Below are 27,322 nucleotides of genomic sequence, written 5' to 3'. Positions count from 1 at the left end.
AAACCGCCCCTAACTTCCATAGAGAGGGCTCTCAGCATTTTCGTAATGGACTGGCCAAGGGGACCCTCTTCCAACTCTGTTCCAGACTTTTTTCATCCCCTACTGATGCCTGGAGTGCGGTCTAGCCCGGCGGGGTTATAGGTCGAGCCTCTGATGTTTCCGCTGACTATCCCGTCCGACTTCGCTAGTTCTTCCATAACGACCTTATGGGAGTTACTATCCAACTTCCCGCCTGTGAAATCGACTACAGAGCTGAAATCTCTTTAGACCACACTTTATCTGGACTGTTTGAGTTTCTCCCGAACTCCTACTGCACCTCAGAGTGGCCATGTCCATTCATCTGTCCTATTGCAGCCGTTCTCTCCCCTCAATCTTGTCACTGGCTGGTAATCTGGGCAACACTCTATTGCCCTACTCTTTATGATTCTCTTATCAGCCCCTTCATTTTTCCCGAGGTATGACCAGGTCCCTTCTAGGTGGCATCTCTCTGAATCGAAGATCACCCTTTGAAGTGTACAAAGGAGCCTGGCTCTCAGCCTACAGGAATGCATCAATACACAAATCTGTCTGGGTGGATTTCTCTACCTCCTTGCCTCATTTTTCTCCAGTCAGCCTTGGGTCTCCCAAAATGGAAACCAGAGTCTTCCATGTATTGTACCATTCAAAGGCACACATACACACAACACATGCATATAGTATACAGGCACTGCACAGCACTGCATTATCCCTGTTTTGTACAGCACGTGTGCCACACACACTGCGCAGCACCAGACCAAACCAAGGTAGGGCAAGGCTGAGTTAAGCGCACAGCAGCAGAACTTTAAATGGCAAGGGAAAAAGGACCTGCTCATTCCTACTGATCACTGCATGTTATGCTGCCACCGCCACACTCATGCTGTTCCACTCTAGGTAAAGGCAGTAGTCTTACATCACTGTGAGGGTAGCACATTGGGTGTCTGTTCTGGTCCAAAAACACTGCAATCCGTGGGACAGGTCTATGTCATGGTGCACACACATGATCTGTATTCGCCCATGACAGCAAAATTCAGCATTAGGGATGGAGTCATCATTACAGTTAGGGCACTCGGAGTAGGGGAGCAGGTCCATCACCATGCAAGTGACTTTTCTATCCCAACAGACAGTAAATCAACTTACCCCTCAAAGTGTAAAATGGAATTTTGCTCCACATCATTGCAAATTAAAAGTATCATGCCCTTTTGGCAAATGCAACAACATGGTTTTCAGGGGTTTTGAGGTCAGTTGCCTTTCGCCTCTGATCCTATCAGTCTACTAACTTGCTTAGCTTACCTCAGTTGTAGATATACCAATAATGTTTTTGGATTTTCATAAAAGACTGTTTGCCACTCTTCATTGTGGATGTGGGAATTGATTACATCCTGAGTTCAAATATTTGGGATAGCACTCATTGCAGAAATGAATGAGGACATTTGACAGTGCTTAGTTGCCCACATATATCAGGTCTATCAGTAGCTTCCTAAAGTTTGCTTTGTAGCCAAAGACTGACTGTTTCAAATTAGAAGTTGCAAAATAATATACTTTCAAAGTATGCATTTTTAGTTATTAAACTCTAGTATCATAAACGTTTGTCATAGAAAGCATGTGATTCTCAAAAGCACAGACTTTCCAACCACAATAACGTGAATTGCGAAGTATGAAAAGTACAAAATGAGTATTGCATGTTTTTGAAACAGTTAGTGGTCTTTTGCTTCAAAATAACTAGGGTTTGAAAATGGGGAGCAAAACAAGCATCCCCCAGTAGTAATTTGCATGTAAATGTTTCAATGCTTTGTCACTGCAACCGCAAACTTTGTGGGAGGCATCCATTTATTAAGTGTTAGCTTTTTTTAAGGGCAGCTTTAATTTTGTTAATGTGGTCTCTGGGCACTCTATGGATCAAAGAGAGGTCCTAGAAATCTCTGCATGTTCTCCCAGTCAAATGTATACGAGGCCAGTGTGTTTTTTTATTTTTAGCCCCTATCCCTTTAAGGGGTAAAGGCTGCAATGTTTGCACTGCAAAAGGGAAGTGCAGGAATGGAGGTCTTCTGTATCTCACAAGCATCCCCTAGCCTTGCATTTACAACCACTTGGTATGAGTCAAAAGGGAAACTATGACTCATTGAAATGCATGAGGCACAGCTTTTGTGAATTCTGTTGACTGTTAGTTTTTACACATTGATTAGCACAACTGTCATATTGTAAAAACATTCTCAAGTTTCAAACCTTTCATTGTTGGAAAACAGCAATAGCTTTTGGACTCAGAAAAATACTTAGGGCCCTTACGTTTGTAGAAAGAGACTCACTCCAGCATGAAAATACAAAGTTGTGGGCTGGATATACAAAGCCATTTAGCAATCGCAAAGCTTGTGCTTTGTTAAATCATGGGGTTTTTACCTCTAAATAACTTTTTTAAATGCACTAATCACAATTTGCAATTCGATAACAGGCTGCTGAATTGCAAAAATGTGTTTAGAAATGCTTTCACAATTGCATTTTCAAAAGATCAAGTGTATGGCATCCCTACTAAACTGTGATTTGAAATCCTGTGAATCAATTGTGTTTAACCACAGTGTCAGTCATAAACCATTGATAGGTTAAAGGCAAAGAGGTCTCCATGGGAGATAAAAAAAGATAAACATTTGCTTGGGAGTGGGCAGTGGCCCATGAGACCACTTTTCACTCTTAAACAACTTTTTTTTCTTACATGCAGACTAGTTTCTTTTAAGAAAATGGGTCGATCTTGAAAAACATCTATATGATGCACACATGTTGGCCTGCTGGCCCAGCGAGCTACCATCCCTGAGATGACATCCAGTCAGAGTGAGTCAAAATTTATGACCTGCTTCACAAACATTGATAGGGTAGGTTGGATTGTGACCCACGCTGATGATGATTTTGCAAATCGACCTATTAACACATAAGTCACTTCGCACATTAAGAATTGATTCACTGAATACCGGACTGCAATTTACAACCGCTTTCTGCAAATCGAGTCTTCATACATTTGGTGCTGTATGCAGAAGTGGGACTATTTTGCAAACTGAAATACCCACAGTTCGGCTGCAAAACAACTTTGTAGGAGTGATCCATGCCAAAAATATGATGGGGCTTCTTAGTTGCAGCTTCTTGGAACATCTATAAGGGGTGTAAAGCTGCGTCTCCGGTGAAAGTTAGCTCTGCTACATATACCAGAGCCTTGATTGTCTTCTCGGTTTCTCGCTCCGTGATTTTGATTCCATGCCCTGCTTACTTTTCAAGTGGAATTTGAGCGCATCACTTCTAGCTACGACGGACATAAGTGTTTAGATATTATTTAGCACAAACTTTAAACACAGTTTCAAAGGCGCTCACCTCACTCGTTGCGCCGCATGCCAGTCCCACTCCCAAGTATTCACAGTGGGAGTGTTTTTAGCTGCACAAAGACAGACATTGTTCTAAAGGCAACACATGGAACCGCTTTTTGGATGCAAAGCCCAGGCATCCTGCAGTGTATCAACAACATCAGCAAAGCCTGCTTGATAGACTATATGCTCACCAATTCTGGGTCATCTGTTGCTTTCTAATGGACGTTTCCAGCCTGAAAACACCCCAATTGTATTCATGTTCACAAAGAGTATTTTGTTTCGCTCTGTCAGCAAATAGGATTTAACAGATTCCTGCAGCCACTCGTTGTCAAAAAGAGGCATAATCTCGCACTGTGCGGTCAACTACACGAGTGAGTAATGATTAAACTTCAAAGGGTTACTAGACTCTATCATATTTTGTAAATTATAAGGTATTTCGCCCTAATGATACCAACCTGAAAGGTACTCTTACAGAACATTGCCCCAGGCTTGACATTCAAAGCCCAATGTTGAGATTGTGGACTTCAGTCCTAACTATGACTGAGACGCTAACTCTGTTTCAGGCGCCATCTCCCCTCTCTGTCTGAAACAGGAGTGCTGTTTGGGTGCATATTGCACCCGATGCAGGAGTTTACTTCTGCAACGTGCAGATGCAAATTCCGTGCAATCCGGACTTGCATACCTTAGAATGGGTGAAATAAAGCTTAATTTGGGCATCGTTCCCAAGTCCGAGGTGTCATATACGGAACTGGGGGCTAATTGCTCACCTGCCAAGTATTACACCCCTCGCAAACAGTAGTTAATGCTTGTGCAATTACATAAATGACTTACACCTCTACAGGCCCCCCCCCCCCCCGTTCACCAGGGAAGAAGAGTTCACTTGTAGCCTATAGGCTAAGCAATTTAATGAGCTCATAAACAGTTATGCTTCCTCCCTACTGTAATGTCAATGGCAGGGGAAAAAGGCAGTATCAAAGCAGTGTAGGAGGCAGGAGGTGTCCTTTCTCACCTTTCGTTTGTATTGGTTCAGTAAAGTGATGTGCGGAGACATTCAACGTGTATTATTGGATTCACACTGACATGCCATATAGTCCATATCTCAGTTCAATTTGCATTCCCTCAAAAGAGATTAGATCTACTGCTCAAATATAAAGATTCTCCAGTTAAAGTATATTTCGACAATAACTACCCCTTGTGTGAAAACCAATCAAAAAGCCAGCTACCGTTTTCAACAACACATTTCCCAATTTAACTCCAATAACACTTAAAAGCTTCTCCAGAAGAATTAGAAAACGATAAAACTCAATTTTCTGGTGATTGCCTAAATTAGTAATTTAGTTCATCCTTGTCTTGGGACACGATTCACATTAACAATTAATGCAGTACTTTGAAGATTTGTTTTTCTGTTAACTTTGTGATTTTCCAGTCTGTTTGTAGTTTTCGTTTCCTTCATAATTTGTTTAGAAAATTATGTTCTAGGGAACATGACTGGCTTAAGGCCTCAAGGGAGAGCTAAGTAATGAAAAGAAGAACCAAGAGCAGATTGTGTTGTTTCAAAGTTTTCCAGAGGTTCTTAGTCAAGGAAATTATTCCTTTGCAAAATAATGTTCAGCAAAACTTACATCAGTCACAGTATTTCATTTCTCTCGAAACTAAATCTGAATTGTTATTTGTCATGATTAATCATCAATAAAGAAGAAAATGTATGTGATATTGCAAACACACAGCATTAGAGCATAAAAAGATCTCTATGCTACAGCATCCAGGTGTAACAGTGTACAATTTTATTCAGATTCACCTCAAATTATACTCCTATTTGAACATTACTGGTCTTCTAGAATTCAGTTTCCTGCATGTCCACTTTATTAACAAATAACAGATTTCCTGAGCCAATATTTGCAGTGCATTTCCGCCTCGTTCTAGTCAAAGCCCATCATGTAATCCCTTTTCCCAAACATTATTGCAGATAAGCAGTACATGAACTTCTTTAGGGCCTGATCTCACTGAACACTATTTGCTGGCACACAGGGGTGGAGCTGCACACTAGAGGCAGGAGCCTACCCTATGAAAAAGGCTTTGTGGGCTTTTCCATGCTTAGTATCTGGTCCGACCTTTCTCTCAAAGCCATCCTCCAGCCTAAAATCTTAACATTCATAGACATTCTAGGGGTCTGTTACTAGCATTAGGTGAACCACTGTCAATCATCATCAATACTGTAAGTTTATATGTCTTCTTATTCCACTTTTCACCAGATGTAAGGAGACACAGAAGCTGTTATTACATAGCGTTAATTTTCAGGCTCCACGGCCAGTTGTCAGAGCGCTGGCACCATTTGTACCTAGGCTCACCCTCACTAGCAGTACTGGAAGGAATGACACCCTTATGCTCGTCCATCCTGAAATGCACATTATTGTCTGTCTTTGGTCTCCAGTTGTCTGTTTGAGCGAGTTGGCCATGAATAGGTAGGTAATCAAGCACACTAGTGAACAAAAGCATTATAGGCTGATTGATGACCTATTTGAAATATCACAACTCAAATAAACATCCGGTAAAATTCTAAGCACAAATGGGGATATTTAAAGGTTCTTTGGCTGAGGCTCATCCTTCTGAAATTCCCTAGTATAAAACTTTATTTTTAATGTAAAGACTGACATGTGGATTGTATGAGCACATGAGGATATCATCCTTGACATCTCTCTAAACACCAGAACAAACCCATGTCACAATATTAGCAACAATACCCAATTTGGTTGAAGGTTTGAATTGTCTCAATGCTCGAGCTGATGTTCAACATATTCTCTTGAGCTGGAGTTTATTGGTGGGCTTCAGAAGAGACCGTTTCAGTTTAGGTGTATTCCATGTCATGGATGACTTGCAAGGCAATGTGGATTTGGACTGGACCAACAATGGAGACTCTTCTCTGATTGGGCAGTTTTTCAAGAAGACAGCCTCATTTTTGTCCAATTGTGTAAATGGATTTCCACCAATGCTAGACTCCTCAAGTTCAGATTCAGATGTGTTATTGCCTCTATTTACAACTTTAGTAGAATAAGAAACGGATTTCCCCAGATGAGATGAGGGATAGAAAGACGTTCTTCAGTTTTCCTTGGAATATTGAGGTAGTAAGTGTAGAACATATGACCCTTTCAGTCTGTGGGACTACCTTGGATGATTTATACGGCATTGAGAGAAGCTTTCCCTAGAGCGAAAACATGTTCCAATGCAAAATCTAAGGAAATTGACATTGGAAGCATGAATGATCGACATCTACCTGTCCTTAGTGAGGTGATGGTAAAAACTGCAAGCACTGACATCTATAGTAGCAGCGTGCCTCTGGTGCACGGCGATTTTATGATTTTATAGAACTATGACTTACTGAGGGTACCATCAAAAAGAGTTATAATGGCCTTGTAGCAAGACACACAACAGAAACTGTTCAGACCAGTCTAGCAGAAAACATCAAACCTTTTAAATTCAAAAAGTCAGGTTTCAAGGCTTTATGTTCATTGAAAAGGTAGGCTTTTCTCATACTGCGTGGAGCGGTGCAGCATTTATCTACCTTGGCGCCAAATTATATTCATTGTATAATAGACTCTATCACAATGAATGCACTAAAGTTGTTGAGCAAAATAGATTTTAGATAGGAAGATAAATATACACTTCTGTCTAGCAAACACTGGATCATAATTATGAAAAATCCCAGTACACAACATAAAGGGTCTCAAAGCAGATCCTTTTAACAGATCAGTAACCGATATAGACAGCAAAACAGCGCAAATAAGTAGCTGAACTTTCTTTGCCCCCTGCCCGCTTATTGGCCGCATTTGAATTCATTAGTTGCACCGATATTAGGCCTCAAATAAATGTCCATTAAACAATCAAGCCAAGTGTAAAAAATAATTTGCTGTGGTGACTTGGTGAGAGAAAGCCAGAAATGGTAGGATAGACTTGATTTGCCTCAGTTGGAAGACTTGAAGAAGAAGCTGTTTCAAATGGCTGAGATTTGGGGTTTTCATAGAATGGTTGTTCACTACTAGAGTTAGAGTTTTCGTAGCATATTTGCCTAGTCTAAGGTGAATTGGTTAGGCAACTGTGCTATGGATGAGACACAATTTGGGATGTCAAAACAATACCATATACTTATTTAAGAAAATCTTTGAAATTGTGGTGTTAAGTTTCAGAATATTAGCCAGTGCAAGGCCCACCAGTATATATGATAATTAGATGAGGCTGGGAATTGTTGATATGCATAAAATATTGAAATCCACATATTGGAATAAAATAGGAGATGGTTGGAGGTAAATCCGAGCATAATGCCGAACACAGACGCACACCACACTGTATGATGGGCCTGGTAGTTCACATATTACCAGATACTAGCTTACACACCGGCTCTCCCTATAAGAAGACTGGCAGAAACAGAGTTTTTCAAATGATTTACTTCTTGATAATCCTCCTGGTGTTCCTGTCCTCAAAGACATCAGGGCATTGGACGACAAAAGGCCAGAGGCAAACAGAAGACTCCAAAGGCAATATGCAAACCTAGGAATGACTGTGAAGGACTAGGTGTAATGGCCTTCGTCTTACCTTGATCCACAAGCTCATCATTAACAGATAAGATTATGCTGTTGATTTGCATTTCCTTTTTTATTAAATATTCAATACCAACCATTTCTTTTAACAATACCGTACTCATATAAGCAAGGCTGAATACTGTTCTTATTTATTTTTCACTTTGCAGCAAATAATCCTAGAGGGTTATTAACCTCTGTCATTGTAACAAAGGCCCTCGCAGCCCCCACTCGCCCCCCCCCCCCCCGCTGCCCTCCCCACTCAGCACAGTACTCCAGCCTGAGAGCTCCTTAGTGAGTCCGGAGAGGGGGCCCTCGGTGTACTGTTCAGGGGGCCCCCTCAGGTTTTGTTACTCCAATGCGTTTGACCTCTGCTTCAGAGGTGGAGCCAACTGCTTGCTCAAGTTAATATCATTGTACAAACTCACACCTACAACCGGCAGCCAATATGAATGCTTGTATATTCAGAAGCCTTCATTTAGGGGAACAGCTGCAAGAGAATAACATGGGGCACGGCAGCAGCCAGCGCACATATCGGTTCATGTGCTGGGATTCACACTTAAGCGACAACTAAGTAGGGTTCCCAGGGTGAGAGATGTCGGAATGTCAAGGGGCAATCACCACATTTTGGTATGTGTCTGTTATGTTATATTGCAACTCTGCAGCAGAGTTTCCGTCTCCGCAAAATGTGCGAGTTTCATTTATGAATCTGCAGCATATGCATATTTTGTATTTCAAGCAGTGTTTATCCCACAAATAGTGTTGCGCCTCTTCATACTAATGCAGATTTACTAAACTTGAGCACAGCCGCTCGTGCTATGGAAAGGGTGATACCTGATGGGAAGTGGTGCAAACCGCAGTGTTGATCAACTTTCTGGTGCACAAAGATCTTTTCCTGAAAGTGGCAGGAAAGCATATTGCTAAAACATTATTGCGTCACGTAGTGTGAAACGCCTGATATTCTGAGAAACGTTTGTGTAAAGGGGCAGAAACAGTGCAAATATCCCTAAGATTCAATGCAAACCAAAAACTAGTTAAAGTACGCAATGTAACACCGCCTGGCTTTGCATACAATTCGGGACCCAATTGAATAAAATGCAAACAATGGGAAGAAGGTAAATTGTGTGTTATGCAATTTCCACTTGGGCGGATGCCTTCACAGAGAAATTCATTCTGAATGTGTGCTTAGACTAGTAAATTCACAAAAGACACATTTTGTTCACCTTTATTCAGCGGAACACTTCGACATTGTGTGCAGCAAAAAGTGATTTTTAGAGTGAGCATGGCAAACAACATCAGGAGCAAGAAATACCTAACAATACACCTGTGGGCAGTACATTTCCTCACAATGTTGATTAGTACTGATCATGGTAAATCCTCATCCATGAACAGGGTTTCTAAAGTAGAATTGAAATTGGTGGAATCAATACATCGATTTACTGCTTTTTGCTGTCTCAACTCTTGCAAAAATTGCAATGCTTTTGAGGTTTTTTCTTCTTAAACAACATGCATATAACATTCGTAAGGCAGCATGGCAGATTCAGATTTGAGTGATAGTTGAAATTGCTCTAATTTCTGGAGCAAATACAAAGGTACATATTTATGAGCCTCTTACACTCCTGGAGCATCACTTTTGTTGATGCTCTGGTAGCGCAGACTACAAACTCATATCTGTGAGGCCGTACAAAGCCAATTTGCATGGCTCTGGATAGTCTCATGGATATGAAGTAAGGCAAAGCAGCATAAGCGCTCAGAAGGTGTTCCATGGGCGTTGTGGCGGGTGTTCCCAAACAACTCCCAGGGTTTTTGATGCTTATCAAGATTTACAAAACCACATAAACCTGGGGATGTGCCAAAACCTTACGCCTACCAAGGTGAGGCGTAACAAGGAGAAATATTCATATTTCTCCTTGTTTTTTCCTCTTTCCATGTGTGCCGGAAAAAGCTTTCTGGAATTGTTTTTGTGCAGGAAGGTGCCCCTTTCTGCACAAAAACAATCCTGTTGGCTACACAGGCAACATTGCAGCATAGTGCAAGGGTGCCTGCATTGACATGAGGCTGTAGAAATGGCACCAGTGCGGGGGGGGAAAGGCAGGAAAGCACCAAATTGCATAGATATGACGCATTCCTGCTCTTTCACTTTGCCATAAGGCAGGGCAGCAAAGCGAATTGCTGTACCCGTAAATGAGGGCCTAAATGTGGAGGAGAATCTAGCGGTGAAGTACCTTCAATATATTATGACTATGCTGTGGGGAATTCATCTGATAAATACTCCTACGGATATAACATTTTCACCAGGAATTGGATAATTTTCCATTATTCAGTAACAGCCCTAACAATGCAATAATACTTGTAAAATGCACAGCTGCCAGAAATAGTTGTCCCAGCATTAACAGCAAGCAGTATTGGTCAACCACCAAAAGATTTACTGGCAAAAATAACAAGCCTTGAGTTGTTTTCAAACTAAACTTCAGTAGGGGTTCTACACCGAAAAAGAGGCAACTAATTCCAGGCTTTGGGGGTCAAATAAGTAAAGGAGTGACCCTCTAAAGATTTCAGGTAGAAACTTGGGATTGTCAGTAACAATGGCTCTTTCGATCTGTGGGGCAAACGGGGATACAGGGATAGAGCCTCCTACTGAGATACTTCGGCGCCACCCCATGAAAGGAGTGAATAGTGTGCACTAATACTTTAGAGATGATCCACTATCTATTTAGTGTCAGTGTATTTTAAGATGACCTGGTATTGAGTGGCATCTTGGGACTCCCAGGATCAATATAGTGGCAGTATTTTGAACTAGGGGAAAATGTTTGATTTAATAGGCCAGAAGACCTAAAAATATAACATTCACATAATCCAATCTGGAGGTAATAGCAGCATGAACAATGAATTTCTGAGCTTCAACTGGAAATCTAAGTTTTTTCTCAGAGCGAGAAGCAGAACAAAACACATCTCGACCAACAAAGTGATGTGGGGAAGAAGGGGAAGCCTATCACCAAATTTTACCCCATGTTTTTTTACCACCCATCCATTGTTGGAGCTGGATATAGTTCCGTTGCCCATCAGTCATTAGGCCATCCAGTTGCCTTGTGACTGAAGATTAAGATCTCTGCTTTGGAAGAATTGAAGCACAGACTGTTCTAGTTCATCCACTCCACCACCTTCAGTATATAGTGATTAAAAGTCTCCTGTCCTACAGCTGGACTATTCGGTAGAGAACAAATATGTTGGGTTTTGTTTACATAGGAGATAGCCTGAATACCAAAGGCTTCAAAGATGGAGGCCAGAGGTAACATATAAATGCATTAAATAAAGTGGGTCTCAGAGATGATCCCTGTGGATATCCCGTCTTAAGGGATTTGGCAGGGGAGATAAAAGACTCTAAGCTGACAGCTTGCATCCTGTTGGACAGAAAGGATTGAATCCATTGCAAGGCTATGCCCTCCACTCCAATATTGGTTAGTCTTGTCAAAAGAATTTGATGTGAGATGTGTCAAATCTTGCTGACAAGTCCAAAAATATTAGGTGGCATTCTGGCCCTGGTCCAGGTCCAGATAGCTCTTGATCGATTTTGAGACCAGAACTAAAGCTGCCTCAGTGCTATGTCTCTTAAACCAGATTGAGACAGATGTAACAGCTCTTGGTGTTTCAAAAATTGTTTTGGTGAAGATTCACCAAAGACTCCTATGTTTTAGAAGCTGAGTGTAGCATTGAGATAGGTGTACCATTTTACAGTTTTGGAGGGTTGGCCTTGTTAGCTTCTCTCTTTAAACAAGAGAATCATTGAAGACTTTACTAAAGAAAGACCTGATAATATCAACAACAGGCGCTAGAAGGCTAGGTGGACATGAATCAGATGGAGAAACAGGCCAGCAATGGAGAATAGCCTGCCTGGACTCCTCAAAGCAAACCTTGTCAGTAATAAAAGCCTTGCCAGTAATAACTGTAGTGTTTTGTATGCAGTTCATAACATGGATATGTGCTTGTGGATTTTCAGTGAAGGCACACCGGGTCATAGTCAAGAGGACTGATGCTGAATTTCGATGTACTTTCAAGTATGATGTGGTTGGGAGCACAGGTTATAACCTCTTTGGTGAACAATGAAATGTAAAATATAATTTTCCTGCAAATGCAAACCATCCCTATATGTAACAACTGGAGTTAATTTAATCGATCAACATAACAATATTAAATGTTTGAGTCAGCCCAAGGGTTGTTTGTTTGAAAATTGAGCACAATAATATTTGGATACAAAATTATTGCAGCCAGAATATCAAACACCAGGCAAGTCTATCTAGGAAAATGTAGTTTTACTGTTTGTAATGTCACATCATTAAGGTATATAGAAGTGGAGTTAAGTATCGTAACTCTACATTTAACTATACATAATTATGTTCACAATATTGTTGCATTTGCTATATTTTAGCCACACTACTTTTGTAGCACAACATATATTTTTAAATTTATATTATAAACACAATGTCAATATTAGACATTTTCCCTAGGATCGTTGTTGTCACAAATATTTATCATTGTCTATTCCAATGTGGCCAAATGAAACTTTAACTAACAAATGTATCCTAGGTAGCTACTTGTGCGTGTTTGTCTTTCTGTCTTCATTGTTTGGTGATTGTTTGAACATAGGTGCCTATAGGATTCACATTTTTTCCTAACAGATTTAAATGCCTATAAATGAACTGTACATGTATTTCAAAATTTACCGGCTATTAGAAAAGCACAAAAGGCACATATTCCTTGTAATTCAGAATTTTTAAGTGTTGGAAATGGGCCTTTTCTGCAGGATCAATCCCAAACCTTTTTCTTTAGGGCTCTGCACTTTACCACTGATAACCAGTGTTAAAGTTTGCGTGCTATGTCCCTACAACATACTGTGATTGGTATACACCTGATTTGGCATATTTCATTTACTTAAAATTCCCTACTAAAGTGCACTATATGTGTCCAGGGCCTGTATTTAAATGCTACTCGTGGGCCTGCAGCACTGATTAAGGCACCCACTTAAGCAGCCCTTTAGAACATGTTCCATGCCTCACTAGCGGTTTCTTCTCGAGGGTGGGAGCTCATCGCCTTCCCCACCCATTGCGACACACACACAAAAAAATATAATGCAATGAGAAGATTTAATTGGCATTTTATTTTTACTGCCACTGTTGGACCTGGCCCTTTTTGCAGGGTCATCCCCAAACATTTTGCCTCCTTCCTCCTAGTTTCTCTGACCAGTTTTTGTTGGCTTTAGGACTGCTAACCAGTGCTAAAGTGCATATGATCTCTGTGTAAATTTTATTGTTGGTTGGTTTATCCATGATTGGCATACTTGATTTATCAGTAAGTACCTACTAAAGTGCACTAGAGGTGCCCAGGGCCTGTAAATCAAATGCTACTAGTGGGCCTGCAGCACTGATTGCGCCACCAACATTAGTAGCCTTGCAAATATGGCTCGCTCAGGCCTGCCACACCAGTGTCTGTGTGTGCAGTTTTAAATTGTCAATTCGACTTGGCAACTGTACCCACTTGCCAGGCCCAAATCTTCCCTTTTTATACATATAATGTACCCCTAAGGTAGGACCTAGGGAGCTCCATGGGCAGGGGGCAGTGTATGTTAAAGGTAGGACAGGTAGTGATGTGTTTTTACATGTCTTAGCAGTGTAATTGTGCCAAATTAGGTTTTCACTGTTGCAAGGCCTATCTCTCTCATAGGTTAACATGGGGGCTGCCTTTAAATATTCTAAAAGTTCAGTTTCCTTTTGAGGGTAGATAGAAATATGGAGTTTGGGGTCTCTGAACTCACAATTTAAAAATACATCTTTTAGTGAAATACTTTTTTAGATTGTCAGTTTGAAAATGCCACTTTTAGAAAGTGGGCATTTTCTTGCTTAACCATTCTGTGTCTCTATCTGCTTGTGTATTCTCTGTCTGGGTCAGCCTGACAGTTGGGCTGTTTGTTAATCCCCTCTAGGCAGTGACACAAAGGGGTCTGGGGTGTCGCCTGCATATCCTGATGAGTGATCTGCGCTAGAAAGGAGGGAGGAGTGGTCACTTACACCTGAATGGGCTGTGCCTGCCCTCATACAATGCAGTCTCCACCCCCCTGGAGTGCCTGAGCAAGGCAGGATCTTGTGAACAACAGAGACTTCCTTTGGCTACTTCAAAGGCAGCAAGGGGTATAAGTAGAGAACCCAAAACCGAAGACTTTCTTCAAGATCACTTCTGGATTCAAGAGGAACCTCTGCCACGGAGAAGAGCTGAGGAGAAGTGCTGCCTGTAACTGTGCTTTGTTGGGCTGTCCTGCAGTTGCTTCTTCTGCCTGTGAAAGGGGACAACGACTGGATTTTGTTGTGCATTCCTGCTTGAGAAGAATCTCCAAGGGCTTAGACTGAGCTTGCCTCCTGTTTTGAAGTCTCAGGGCCATGAAAGACTTCCTTTGCCAGCACCTGGACTCTCTGCTGAGACTCCTGCCCTGCCAACTAGTGTCCCATTCAGTCCCTGGGCCCTTGAAAGGAGAAGATGGCAGAACAAGGAAGCACAGTACACCGTTCAGGGAAATTTTCAATGCACCACATGCAACGCGGCTGAAAAATGACACACCACCGCTTCGCGGCTGAAACTGACACCTGAATAGGCTGTGTCCTGTCCCTAAACAAAGGGCTCCATACCTCCTGTAGTGGTTCTGGAGCCAGGGCAGGAAGGGAGGACCTCAGTGCACTTCAAAGACTTCTTTGAAGTCTCCCCCATTTCAAAGGCACCACTGGGTATAAGAACGGGAATCCAGACCCTACCACTTCAGTACACTTCTAGAACTGTGGATACCCTGCCAGGAAAAAGGACTGCTGTGCTGCTACAAGGACTGCCACTCTCCTGGACGGCTGCTCTGAAAGAACTGCTGCCTAACCATGCTGACCTGCTGCCTGCTGCCCTCGTTGTCTGGGGAAGAAGAACTGGACTTGCACCTCCATCTTGTCCCCAGGATTCCAGAGTGACTCAAAGGGCTAGTCTGCTGGCCTCCTGATCTGAGGGACATAACAGGCTCCCCACAGCCCCTGCACCCGTTTTCAATGAGCTCCCGACCCCGTAGAGGCGTCTGAGCCCTTTGAAGATGTTTTTAAGCTCTTTAAGTAAAGCTTTTTCGCTCTTCTTGAATGCAAATGGGCCAGTTCACTCCAGAATGTAGTTGCCAACCTGGAAATGTAGTGCAAGCAGCTGCAAGTTTGTCTCTTTGCAGAGCAAGTATCACCTGGCTGGATCTTCTCCACTCACTTACCATAATCAGCGATGCTCTCCTTGCTCACAGCAACTTTTTCACTGCAAACGGGACTCTTGGCACAATTCTTGAGAAGCTATCACAGGCAGGATGTGAGGGTGGAGCTGGTCCCATCCATACGTACACTTGAATAGGCTGTGTCCTGCCTCCACACAAAGGGCTGCATAGCCCCTGTAGTTAGTCTGAGGCCAGGTAAGGCAGTCAGGATGCTTGGGGACTTCAAAGGGAAATCAGGTAAATATTTTGGATCTCATACACCACTGCTTCACTACACTATGGGACCGGTGGATACTCAGCCAGGATGAAGGACTGTTGTGCGCTAAAAAGGACTGTGACTTTGCTGGACTGCTACTCTGCTGCACTACTGCCTTGCTGGACTGCTGTCTTGTTGTGCTGACCTGCTGCCCTCTTGCCTCAGAGAGAAGGACTGTACCTGCAACAGTGGAACCCTGGACTCCAGAGTGACTCCAAAGAGCTAGTTGGCTGGCCTCCTGACTATATCCTCAAGGACAGAAGGCTCCAATAACCTTGAACCCAGCTCTTGGACTCCACTATTTGTGAGTATATCCTGCCAAATGGTGCCCTTCCAGTTCTGGACCCTTGAAAGTGGGCCTAAGGTGCTCCTCCAGCCTCTGTATATCCAGAGGAACTGATGCACCACCATTGCTGCGTGGATACCTCCATTGCAAAGACCTGCATTGCATCACAGCCTGTTGCCTCATCAGAATTCCTACTGGGCCACTGCACGATGCATCCTCAGTGCAGGCTCTCGCATCCTGCATTGTAGCCCTTCAGCTCCTCGGAACAGATGGACCGCACCAACTGTGCGATGCATTCTGAACATCAGATTTCACACCCCAGGCTCTTGCCCATGGGATCCTCGATGATGACAGGGGACATTAAACTGCAGCCTCATTGTCTCTCGAAATCGAAAGATCACTTTGGAAATACAATGCATCTTCAATGCGACTCGGACCCTCGCAGAGCTCTGCAAGCTAGGATTTAAAGTTCTTTGTTCAGCCAGCCTGACTGGGTCTCTGTTGCTGGCCCTTATTCCATCACAATCAGCCTGAACTTGCCCTTTTGTCCTAATCCTGTGTGACCAGATACCACAGTTGGCGCTTTTTGCTTTTTGGCACTATCTTCATTGAAATCTTTAAACCTGCATACTTTTGGTTCTATTTACTGGATTTGTGGTGTTTTGGTCTTGTTTTATTTAATACAAAATCTATCGATTTTTCTGATCTGGTGTGGGATCCTTTTGTGATGTCTTTTCACATTGTTACTATTTAAAGTCTTGAAGAGATACTTTACACATTACCTCTGAGTTAAGCCTGACTGTTCCATGCCAAGCTAAGCAGAGGTTAATTTTAGGGTGTACATGTGATATCACCCAGACAAGGATTGTGGTTTCTACTGGAGTAGGGGTTTTACCCCGCTCAACCAGTAACCCAATTTCCTACATGGAGAACATAGTTATGTCTGTAAAACTAAATGCCTTTGCAAATGCAGCAGCCATTTCAATGGGAAATGTGCTGCCTCTATATGACCATGCACTACCACATCATGGTTCTGTATTATATTTGCAATAGTGTACTTTGATCAACAAACTACACCTTTACTACTCTGAAAGTGGCTTATTTGCTACGCTTTGTGTAGCACTTGGATTTTTCACAATCCCTATGACTTCAGTGTTGTAACATTGATGGCATCACCCCCACTCTGAAAACTGTTCCAGCACTACTGTGTTTGGCTCTCAGCTTCCGCCCATGTGTTTATTCCCATTTTTTTTGTTTTAAGGTTGACGGAGCACCTGGTTTCCACTTCCAGGCCAGTAGGTCCTTTATCAAGATGAGTGCCTTATTTATAAATCTATAGTCTTATTTATTCTTCTCATAGCAGGGCACTAACCCCTGTGGTAGCACAATATTAAAAAAAAAACTCAATATTATGATAATAAATCAGCTAGGGTAGAGTATTTGCTTGATACAATGTAACTTTTTTGCAAAAACATCCTGTATTAATGTACATTCAACTTAAGTGACGCAGAAGCCTGCACGAGCAGTGCTAAAATGCACAGAGACCAGGTTTTATTGAATGGAGGACAGTGGAGGCAGCAAGAACTCACGTCCAACCTCAGTTTATCATAGCTTAATGGTGAAGTAGATGCCTTTTTCCATACTTGATGTGGTTACCCTGAAACTCGCAGAGTGTTTTGAGGGAGAAGATTCCTGCTTCCTTCTGCTACCTGGCTTAGGGCAGAGGCAACCGTGCCGTGAAACAAAGGAGGCTACATTTTGGTGCATAGAAAAGTACAGACCACTGACTTCATTACTGGACTGGGAATTGTAAAAAATGCCCACTCGCTCCCCAGCATCTCTGCTCTCTGGAATGCTAAGTGCTGCTGCTAAAGACTTCTTTGTCAAAGCCACTAACGTCCCTCAAGTCTTTTTAAGATTGTGCACTTCTTTAAAGCTTACTAAGCGACTGCTAGATCACTGCTACCGCCACAACTACTGTGGGTAATACTTACCGATGTTATTTCACTTTGTAGCTTTATATTTTAGACACCTGAATATGTGTCACTCATACAAGACCAAGGTGGGACTCTAGTTCTCATTCTGATCCCAAAGCACTTTAGTCTCGAGTTTTATTGTTAAATTGGCTCCTGTGCCATTTAATGCTATTCAAGCTATGCTCAGAGGGCCCTGCTTCTCAGAGGATTGCTACAAAGCAAACAATGAAATCTCGACACACTTACAGGTCGATAACAGGCCGGACAGTGTGAAATGAACAGCAGGAGGTCACATCGAGACTGTGCCAGGGTGTTTCAGCCCACCCCTCACAAAAAGCTTAATGATGAAGTGGCTTTTCAAGAAAAGCAATAATTTTATAATGAGCTTATAATGTTATCAGCAGGTGCGTATATCTAGCAAGTGCACAAAAGATGACCTAGTTAGAAAGGCAGCAGGTCAGACACGAATAATTTTTAACTTGCTCCCTGCCAGATCACATACAATGACTCTTGGTTGCACAGTGCCTAGGGCATCCAGGTGATACTCGGTTTAATAGAACATCACACTGAACTGTATCAAAAGATATTTTCTATTGTAACTGTGGCTGTTCTGAAAGTATATCCAAAGCATAGAGACATTTTGATGGCAGGCCTGTTGTACAGAAAGCAGAGGCATTCCACTGCCAATTCTGCAAAATCTGAAAAAGAGTAAAAGGCTGTTTAGCACCGGAGTGAAGAGGCCCTGTCGCAACGAAGGACTACAAGGACTGAATGACATGTAGTCTTGCCCCTATTAACACTGATTTTTAGAAACAGTTAACCTTGAGTGTGTACGGAAATGGCCACGCCCAGGTTTTAATAGTTTTCCATAATATTCCGCTGAGCATTCCCTTCGGGTCTGCAGATGAGTGATCTAACGGTTGTAAAGTGAATATCCAGATAATAATTAATCTACCCAGCGAGAATTCTGCAGTATAAGATCGGAAGAATTGATGACGGGTAACGGTACAGTGGCAAAGGTGGCCTTTAAACCTGCATGCGAGGCGTACTTCAATAATCTGACTAGATGCACTGATTAACTGCCTTGGTGGGTGTCAACAAAACTCCATACATCCCAGATCTCTGGAATTTGTATAGGACATGGCTTGAAGGTCAGGATAAATGTACCAAGTGGTATTTTTTCCCCATTACCACTCTATGGAGATCCTTTGGGGATAATAGTGAAGTTGAATTATTTGCACTGTGCATTCCAGTGCTTAGTAAATGTTACCATTCAGGCTTTCTCAAGCCCAGGGAACTAGGAGTATTTGCATTATTAGCCTCCCTTTACTATCAATCAATCTCTGATACGCCATCGATTTCAGGCAGAATTAGGGTGTCTGCGTTTATTATCTACAATGCACATAGCTAATGTGCTCACACTTTAAAAGCAATTCTTATGCCGTTGAATGGTCACTTATGGGAGGTGGCGTTTGTTTAGCTGGAGGGTGTAGTATCCTGTTTCCCCTATGTCCCAGAGAGATTTACTCTTTAAGAGGTGTTAGGTGGCAACATAGCATGTCTCTGCACCATATCCTCTCAAGAGCAGTGATGCCTTCATTCTCAGCCTTTATTCTGGACGCCTGAGTGCAGGTAAAGTATCTTAGAACGAAGTATCTTAGAACTAATAAGCGGGTATTGCTCCCCATATAGCTCTCGGGCCACAATACTGAATTCACATTTTCACATTGTTTTGTTAGCATTCAGTTCCGATGATGAGCTTTGTCAACATACGTTTAAAAATATGTAGAACGAATTAAATGCGAGATAAGGGTACCTAAATTCGCACTCAGTACATTGTTTATGAATGCTCTATCGGAACAAAACAGAAGGGCAGAAGGCAATATTAAGGCGGGAATTCACATGAACACACCACCAAGCAGATGGGGATGATAATGCAGAGGTGATACTAATTAGTATATGTCCAATTGTGACATTTGTAATCAGCTATTTCCTTCCTTATTAGAGACTAATTTGACATTTGATCAAGTAATTCAGTTGCCTGGGATAATTAATATTCTGCACGACATACTATTAACAGGGTAGCAGCATGAATACGAGTACCACATGTTTGGAAAGGCAAGGCAAACATGTAGGTAGGTCCTTACGTTAATGGTTGTTCTAAAAAGGGGAGAATAGTTATGTAACCAAATTAACAGATAGCATATATCTTGGGAAAGTAAGAGAGTACTCGGTTTTGACAAGGTAGGTTCAAAGTTTCTTTAGAAACAGGATGATTAGGCTTACCTGCATGTTATGTGCAGTTCCCTAGTCTGAACTTCTCCAATTTGGTAACCCACTCAATGGAATACTGTTCCACAAACACTCCTGTGCGAACTGTAGCGACATTAGGAGGATTTGAATAACTCCATCTCAGCTGTCAGTCATAGAACCTGCAAAAATCAAATCAAATGTAAATGTTTGGCAAACTGTGCATGCCCACCACCACAACCGTAAGTATATTCAATTAAAGGATAGGCCAGTGCCTCCACAACCTAATGTGAAACGTATGACTGCTTCCAAAAGACTCTGGGTTAATGTAGACTTTGTTTTATATGAGTGAAATGGTACTTCACATGTTCTTCATATGTTCTTCTTGCATGAATAGTGATTAAGCCTAAATAAGGCATTGGATTCTACATTGTGCCTTTTTCAATGGAACAAATGTTCAGTAATTACTCTTAAAAGCTACACAAAGTTCCAGTTGGAAGAATAGGTCTGCACAAAAAGAAACTCATATCATTCTTTGAGGATGTTCTGTTCTGAAAAGGCAATGGTTGATAACACAAGATCAGAAACACTCATGCTTGTACTCAAGACACATATAATCAGATGTCTAGAGGCATGCATGTGATCCCAAACCGATCCATGGACTATTACAAGAAACTCTTCTACCTGGTAATTTATCAACCTGAACACAAAATTCAGAGATAATATAACTCTACCATCTTTCACATGGTGTGTTTTGAATCATTAATCTTGGTTTAAACTAAAGGAAGTTGCTAAGGTAAATGTCTCTTGGTATGCTATGAAAATTTCAGGTCCTGATGATTTCCCATTGATGTAACGTATAGCATGTTAGTTCACATTTTAAGAAAGTCCCACAATTATTGATAGGATCGATCCATAAAAAAGAAAGAACACCTCCAACGCTGTTCCTATTTTTGACTGCTGTGCTTAGTGCAGATGGCAAGCACCTTGCCAAACTGCAACCAAATCATATATTTGAACCAAGATCATATATTTGAATTTGAACCACCTGACCATTTAGAATTTAATAAGCAACATCATGCTATGGATGATATCAATAATATGTTGAATGGTTTTCTCTCTTGTCTAGAAGTTCATCTTGTTGACAATATGTGTTTTAGATGGTATACAACCATTGAATCTGTTGAATGTACAATCACAAATATTAAAATGAAGCTGTTTGGTATCAATGGACTATTTAATGTGATAGTGCAGGATCTACAAATATCTTCTTGATTATTTGTGATAGTAAATATGTTTTGATTTAAATCATTATACGTTCAAATGTTGTAGTAGTTGACATTAGCAATGCGAGTCATTGTATCGAGAGGCATGAACAATATCCTAATTTGTGGGCACACATGATGTGTAGTTTTATTCAGATGACATTCTCTTGTATTTTGATCAGCAGTAAAACTCACTAGACTTACAACAACATCTTTTTCAAAACACTGGTTTTACTTCAACATTTGGACAGCACAAACTAAATGATTAAATTGTGTAGAGCACAAATCTGCAAGTGTACATTTCACTCAAAATTTACAAACTAGAAAAAGCAAATATGTTTAACATTATTTACAATGTACAGAGGATGTTGAAAAAGAGCAACTATGTGTCTCTCTCACATAGGATCACTTGCTCTATTGGGAACAAAGTTCAATTTCCCATGCATAAATCATAGACTTCCAAAATGAGTTCCCTTAGTGAATATACCCTAAGTTGAGAAAGCCTATGTTTAGGTTGTATATCTGAAAGGGATGGCTAGCGGAAGAGGGAGTGTAAAGACTGTGTCCAAGGAAAGTGGGTGCATGGCAGAATCCACCACCAAGAAAGAGTTACTAGAAAATTAACTGATAAAGGAGTAAATAAAATAATTAAAGATTTGGTCCAGTGTCATTCTAGCAACTATAACAATCTCTACCCCAAATGAGTTCTCATATAAAGATATTCTAGATATGTGTTTACTACAGGTACAGTGGCGGTATGTGATGAGCCATTAAACTAACAAGCCCATAAAAAATTAAGATCATGCTCATACTCACCAGTAATTCCACAAATTCATGTAAAATAAAACATAGAAAAATAGAGGAAAGTTCAAATAAAAAAAGAGAGTTGGCAAGGGTTGGCATGCAACTTCACAGGCCCGTGACTCTGTTCTTTCCTCACCACAAGAGATGACATTCAGAGGAATAACATAAATTACAACAGAGAAGACAAAGGTATGCTTAGAAAAGGTGGTTTGCCCGACCTAATGCTTCTGAGCAGTTCCTACAGTGCTTCTTAGTTGTCTTAGCAGAGATGAGGTTCTCATTGACCTCTTTGTTCACTCACAACTTAGTTTTTAATCAGGCATCCAGTGACCTGACGAGGACTGCATCTGTATTTAAGTGAGCAAGTTGCCAGAGGTGGTTTAGAAGGCACAGATATCCACAAGCCGATCTAAAGCTCTTCTCCCAGTCTTCAACTCCTTTCTGAGAAGGGTGACCAATCTGTCCCCCATAATTTTCATCTGACACCTTTTATGAACAATTGATACTATAGCATGTTAAGATGGATACTTTAAAATTTAATCAATTCTATTCTTCCATTAACACTAAAACTCACAACATGCCAGTGGGGAGTTAAGACTGTTGGAGCAATCAAGAAGGGTGAGGAAATCCTGCAGTAGACAGAAAGCCTTATGTTGTTGTTGATGCTTCAGCTTCTAGGAACAGGCCACCAATATTCACAAATTGACAATTTTAACACATCATAGCTAGGTTGACAACTAAGACATGTCAACAAAGGCAGAAGAAATAAGTAGGAGATTTATATACATCTAAACATCAATCCTCTTGTAATAAGTTAAAGACTGATAGGACAAAACATGGTTATTTGTTTCCTGATTTAGGAATTTTATCACACTCTTAATTCTATAAGTATTAAGGACACCCTGGAGACTTGCAACATATTTTCTGGTTATCTGGAAAAATGAATCCAGACATACATCCATGCTCCCTAAAGGTAGCCAAGAGAGATTTCATCCTCTGTATTTTCCAGAATTGAGAGAATATTCCGTTAGTTTCCTTACTGTCTGTTAGCCTTGCAAAACGATTCTTGAATATACTACTTCTGCATGAAGAAATAAGTTGTGTTTGAAACTGGGTATCATGCAGACCTCCATTGCCAACATAATATATTCTTATGGAGCAGGTCAAAAGGCAAAGTGTATTTGGAGAGATCTGAAATACAATGTAGCTGATTCATAAAACTGGCAGCATTTAGGTACAGTATACAGTATATAAAGTGCAAAGCAGGATGGTGACATGCCATAACTTACTCATGTTTTAGTGCCTCTTTGAGATTTCTATCTACAGAAACATTAAATTATACATGGAGCCAAATAGTTATGGAACTATCTGAGGAAAACCTTAAAAATATAACCTTCAGCAAATACACTATATGAATTGCTAAAATTGAATGTACTCATGGCCAAAGTGGGAAACATGTTTATTTCATCACTGTCCTAAACAACCGTACACAAACAGTGGATGACATGTTTTTATGCTGCACAATTTTAAAGGAAAAAAACTGTTAAAAAATATTCCTTCTTTCAACTTGCCTCAGTAAAATTCATTATTTAGGCAACCATGGAATAGCTGCAAAGAGCTACAAGGCAAAAACAAGAGAAAATAATTTTCTCTCTGCGGCCTTTAAAACAGTCTCTCACAGCTTATTGATAAAAAAAACATCATGAGAGGGAACTTCACTCGAAAACCCAATAATGGTTTGGCTCCTTCTTAAGCAAAAGAACCCAGTCAGTTCAATTAGATACTTTCAGGTCATCTCCCCATCTATCCATATATGGTGTCCTACAGGTCTCTTCACTTACCTTGACACTTTTTAGTGTGTTTGTCTCTTCTCTGGATAATCCACAGTTTTGACACAGGCACATACAGCCCTGTCTGGAAACTCTCCCGCCTTCCTTAAACAAACAGCTCCCCTACTTCTCCCCTTTGACCCTGGTTGAATCCTCAAGTGGTCAAATAAATATCTGCCCAATCCCACTAAGTTTAAATGGACTGTACTTTGCTTTCCAAAGACTTTACTATATGGAACTTCCAAAGCATCTCCTCAGATACAGTGAAAATTATCCTTAATGTAGAAAGTCTTGGAAGACCTACATGTTTAACTCTTTATAGCAGAATCCTTAGTGTATACAGTTCTATAAATTGTGCTGATTTGTCACACAGCTCATATCAATTAATAGTGCATGTAGACCGGGTGACTTCTGACCTCGTGTGACATGACACATGTGCATTAATATCTCAAAACCAGCTTGAATAATCAAACTAAGTAGGATTTAAAGAAGGTACCCAATATCCTACATCAGTAAAGTGACTTTGAATTTCTTCCAGATCAGGACAATCAGTAGTTCAGGTCCTAATTACGGGAAGGGTAGGATGAATGTTGTGAGTGGGATTTAGAAATTACAGCCTGTGGTGCTACACTCTTCATTACAGAAGCAATAAATATGGACGAGCAGTAAATTCAACTCTGCTGAGTTTCCATTAATGGTAACGTTTGCAGTAGATGCAACATAGCTCAAAGAAAGATGAGAAATCATGAAACAGTAGATTGAACCACGTTAGATGTACTTGCCAAACACTATGGAGCTCATTATGAACCCCGGCGGTTCAGGCTACCATGCTGGCGGTGGAGAAAAGACTGCCACCGGCTTGGCGGTCTGAACCACCATATAATATACACATGGAGGGCCGCCTAAGGTGGCCCTCTGCTGCCACCAGGCTATCACCGACAGGCAGCCTGATGATGGCGGATTACATTATCTGACAGGGCAGCACTGCAAGCAGCGCTGCCCTCCGGATAATGTACCCTGTTCCCCCCAGCCTTTCCCTGGCAGGTTCCACCACCAGGGAAAGGCTGGCAGAAGGGGTGCACCGGGGCCCCTCTGGGGGCCTGTCTGCCAGGGGCAGGCTATTGCACAAGAAACCTGGCAGGTTTTGCTGCCATTTCAGGTATCTTGTGCACCTGCCTGCCCTGTGTGCACTGTACACGGGACAGGCCAGTGCATAAGAGGCCTGAAACGGCAGCCTTCAATGCCTACGACACTTTCCTGAATGTGCCTGATCTCGGAAGCGCTAAGCAGGGTCGGGCCTGGCTGACCAGGCGTGACCCTGCTTAGCGCTCCCAAGGTTGGGCACATTCAGGACTCCCTGGCTCACAGAACTGCGGAATTCCACTGAGTCGCGAATTGTTTTATTTTGACATGTGGTACTACATTTTTGGTCATGTTTTTATAGGCGTGGAGTCATCTCACATTGTATTCATACATGGTTGACCTCAATCAGTCGTGTTTCATCAAGCTTTTTAAGGCCTTCTGGTTCTTACTTTCTCTTTTTATTAACATTGTTCTGTGCAACATTTGTTTCATTTTATTGATGGTCCTGTTGTCAGTCACTTTCCAGCAATTTAAAGCGTATCTGTTATGTTTTGGGTACACTCATTCTTGTTAAGTTACACACTGCAAATGAATGATGTTTTGGTGTCATTAGCCTTAGATCAATGCGAGGGATTTTGTACGGGTCCCAAGTATTAGAAAAGCATATACAAAGCCAATAAGACTTGCCTATGTGAGATTTATTGGTTTTGCTAATGTTATGTTTTTCAGCCATGTTGCAAAAGGCTGAAAGTAATGTAAAAATGTAGTATGACACAGCCAGCATTGTCTGCATTATACCACTTTCTTATTTTCAGTTATGTTGCACTGAAGCTAACACTGCTGTATAATATGACTAAAAAACATTGACAAAGGCATAGATCTCTTACAGGTGAGACCTATTGGATTTGCAAATGCTAGACATGGAATGCCATATGGTAAGTTTTATAAAGAGTTTACGACAGCTGAAGTGCTAATGTTAGAGAATGAAGAATACCGTTGCCAATGTGTTACTGTGTCCAGATTCAGAAGCAGTTTAGGACCATGTGCCATTCAAAAGCACTGAATATAACATAAGTTGTAGGTAGCCAGAAAAGCCCAATAGGTTACAGCTTTTATTGCAGTTATGCTTTAGGTGCAATGGTTACAAAAGAATCAAACAAGTACTCCTGACTGCTTGTTTAGTAGTCCATTTTAGCAATAATTAGCATTAAGTCGGTTTTCTAGAGCTTTTGGCCCCTGTCCGACTGCACATGCTTCACCATTCAAATTGTGGCCCCACTAGTGCTTGCAAGTTAACTACATTTGTGACTGCTTGCCTTGTGGAAACACATAGCAATAATCAGTTCTTTGTGGGGTTCCTAGAGCTTTTGGCCCTGGGGCCTGTGCACCTGTTGCATCATCCAAACCATGGCCCTATTGTCTGCAAGGTAACTGCACTTGTTACAGCTTGCTTAGTGGTAATATATAGCAATAATCAGTATTCAGTGAATTTCTTAAAGCTTTTGGCCTCTATGCTGCTGCACCATCCAAATCATGACCCTAGTGTTCAAGGTTACATGAGAAAATTAGTTATATCCAGTAAAGTATGTGTTATGAAAAAGGAACTGTTGCAGATGGAATACGTGATTATTTTGTAGGAAAACAAACAAAAAAGCTTTCATAAAAAGGACCTTTAAACTTATCTAACTCTCCAAAACAATTTGCAACATATGTCATAAATAAAGGATATGCTTCACTATCAAAGTGAAAACCAAGCATTGTTAAATTGTGTTACAGTGTGGCTGGTTGTTTTCTGTGAAAAGATCCTATCCTGAGCTTAACAGTGAAAGAGCCATAAACAGTGTAAATTGACCAGGATCACCATATGTTAGGCTGACGCTAAGACTGAAATGCGGTTTTGTACTCTGTTTCTAAAATAGCAGTTTCACAAATTAAATGGACTCAAAGATTAAGAAGTTTGCAAAAAAAGTGCAATTGTTTTGTGCAGATGAAGAACATAATAACTTTTGAGATTACTATTTCTCAATTACAAAAAAGGCATAAGCAGGCTCTATGGAGAAAGGCTGCATTCCTGTTTCCTATAAAGGCTGTCACTTTGAAGTCAGCAAAAAGCAAAACAAAATAACTAGGCTCCCACAAAAACACAGCTTGATATTTGACCTTGGTCTTTGAATGCCTAGCAAACCTGACAGATAAGATTTAAAGGCCTGTTGAAAGAAAAGGAGTTTGTGGCAGTATTCAGTGAATACCGCTTTCTCTTTGGGCAGGACAAACTGAACATGGACAGCCTAAAGCAATTGAAGCTAGCAAATTGGAAGCAAGAAAACATGAGTTACAAATCAAAAAGCCAATGGCAAGCTACGG

At 41.2% G+C, this 27,322-nt stretch overlaps 1 protein-coding gene across 1 annotated transcript in view; it reads right to left on the bottom strand.

The window, feature by feature from the left end:
• Positions 1–27,322, bottom strand: part of PTPRE (protein tyrosine phosphatase receptor type E) — a 939,227-nt gene that overhangs the window by 538,105 nt on the left and 373,800 nt on the right. The window contains exon 4 of the mRNA XM_069239717.1: positions 20,014–20,159. The gene's annotated coding sequence lies outside the window, so the exon portion shown is untranslated. The remainder of the gene's footprint in view (positions 1–20,013; positions 20,160–27,322) is intronic.

This window comes from Pleurodeles waltl, chromosome 6 (assembly GCF_031143425.1).
Source record: "Pleurodeles waltl isolate 20211129_DDA chromosome 6, aPleWal1.hap1.20221129, whole genome shotgun sequence".
NCBI lineage: Eukaryota > Metazoa > Chordata > Amphibia > Caudata > Salamandridae > Pleurodeles > Pleurodeles waltl.
This window is presented reverse-complemented; position numbering and strand designations above follow the sequence as displayed.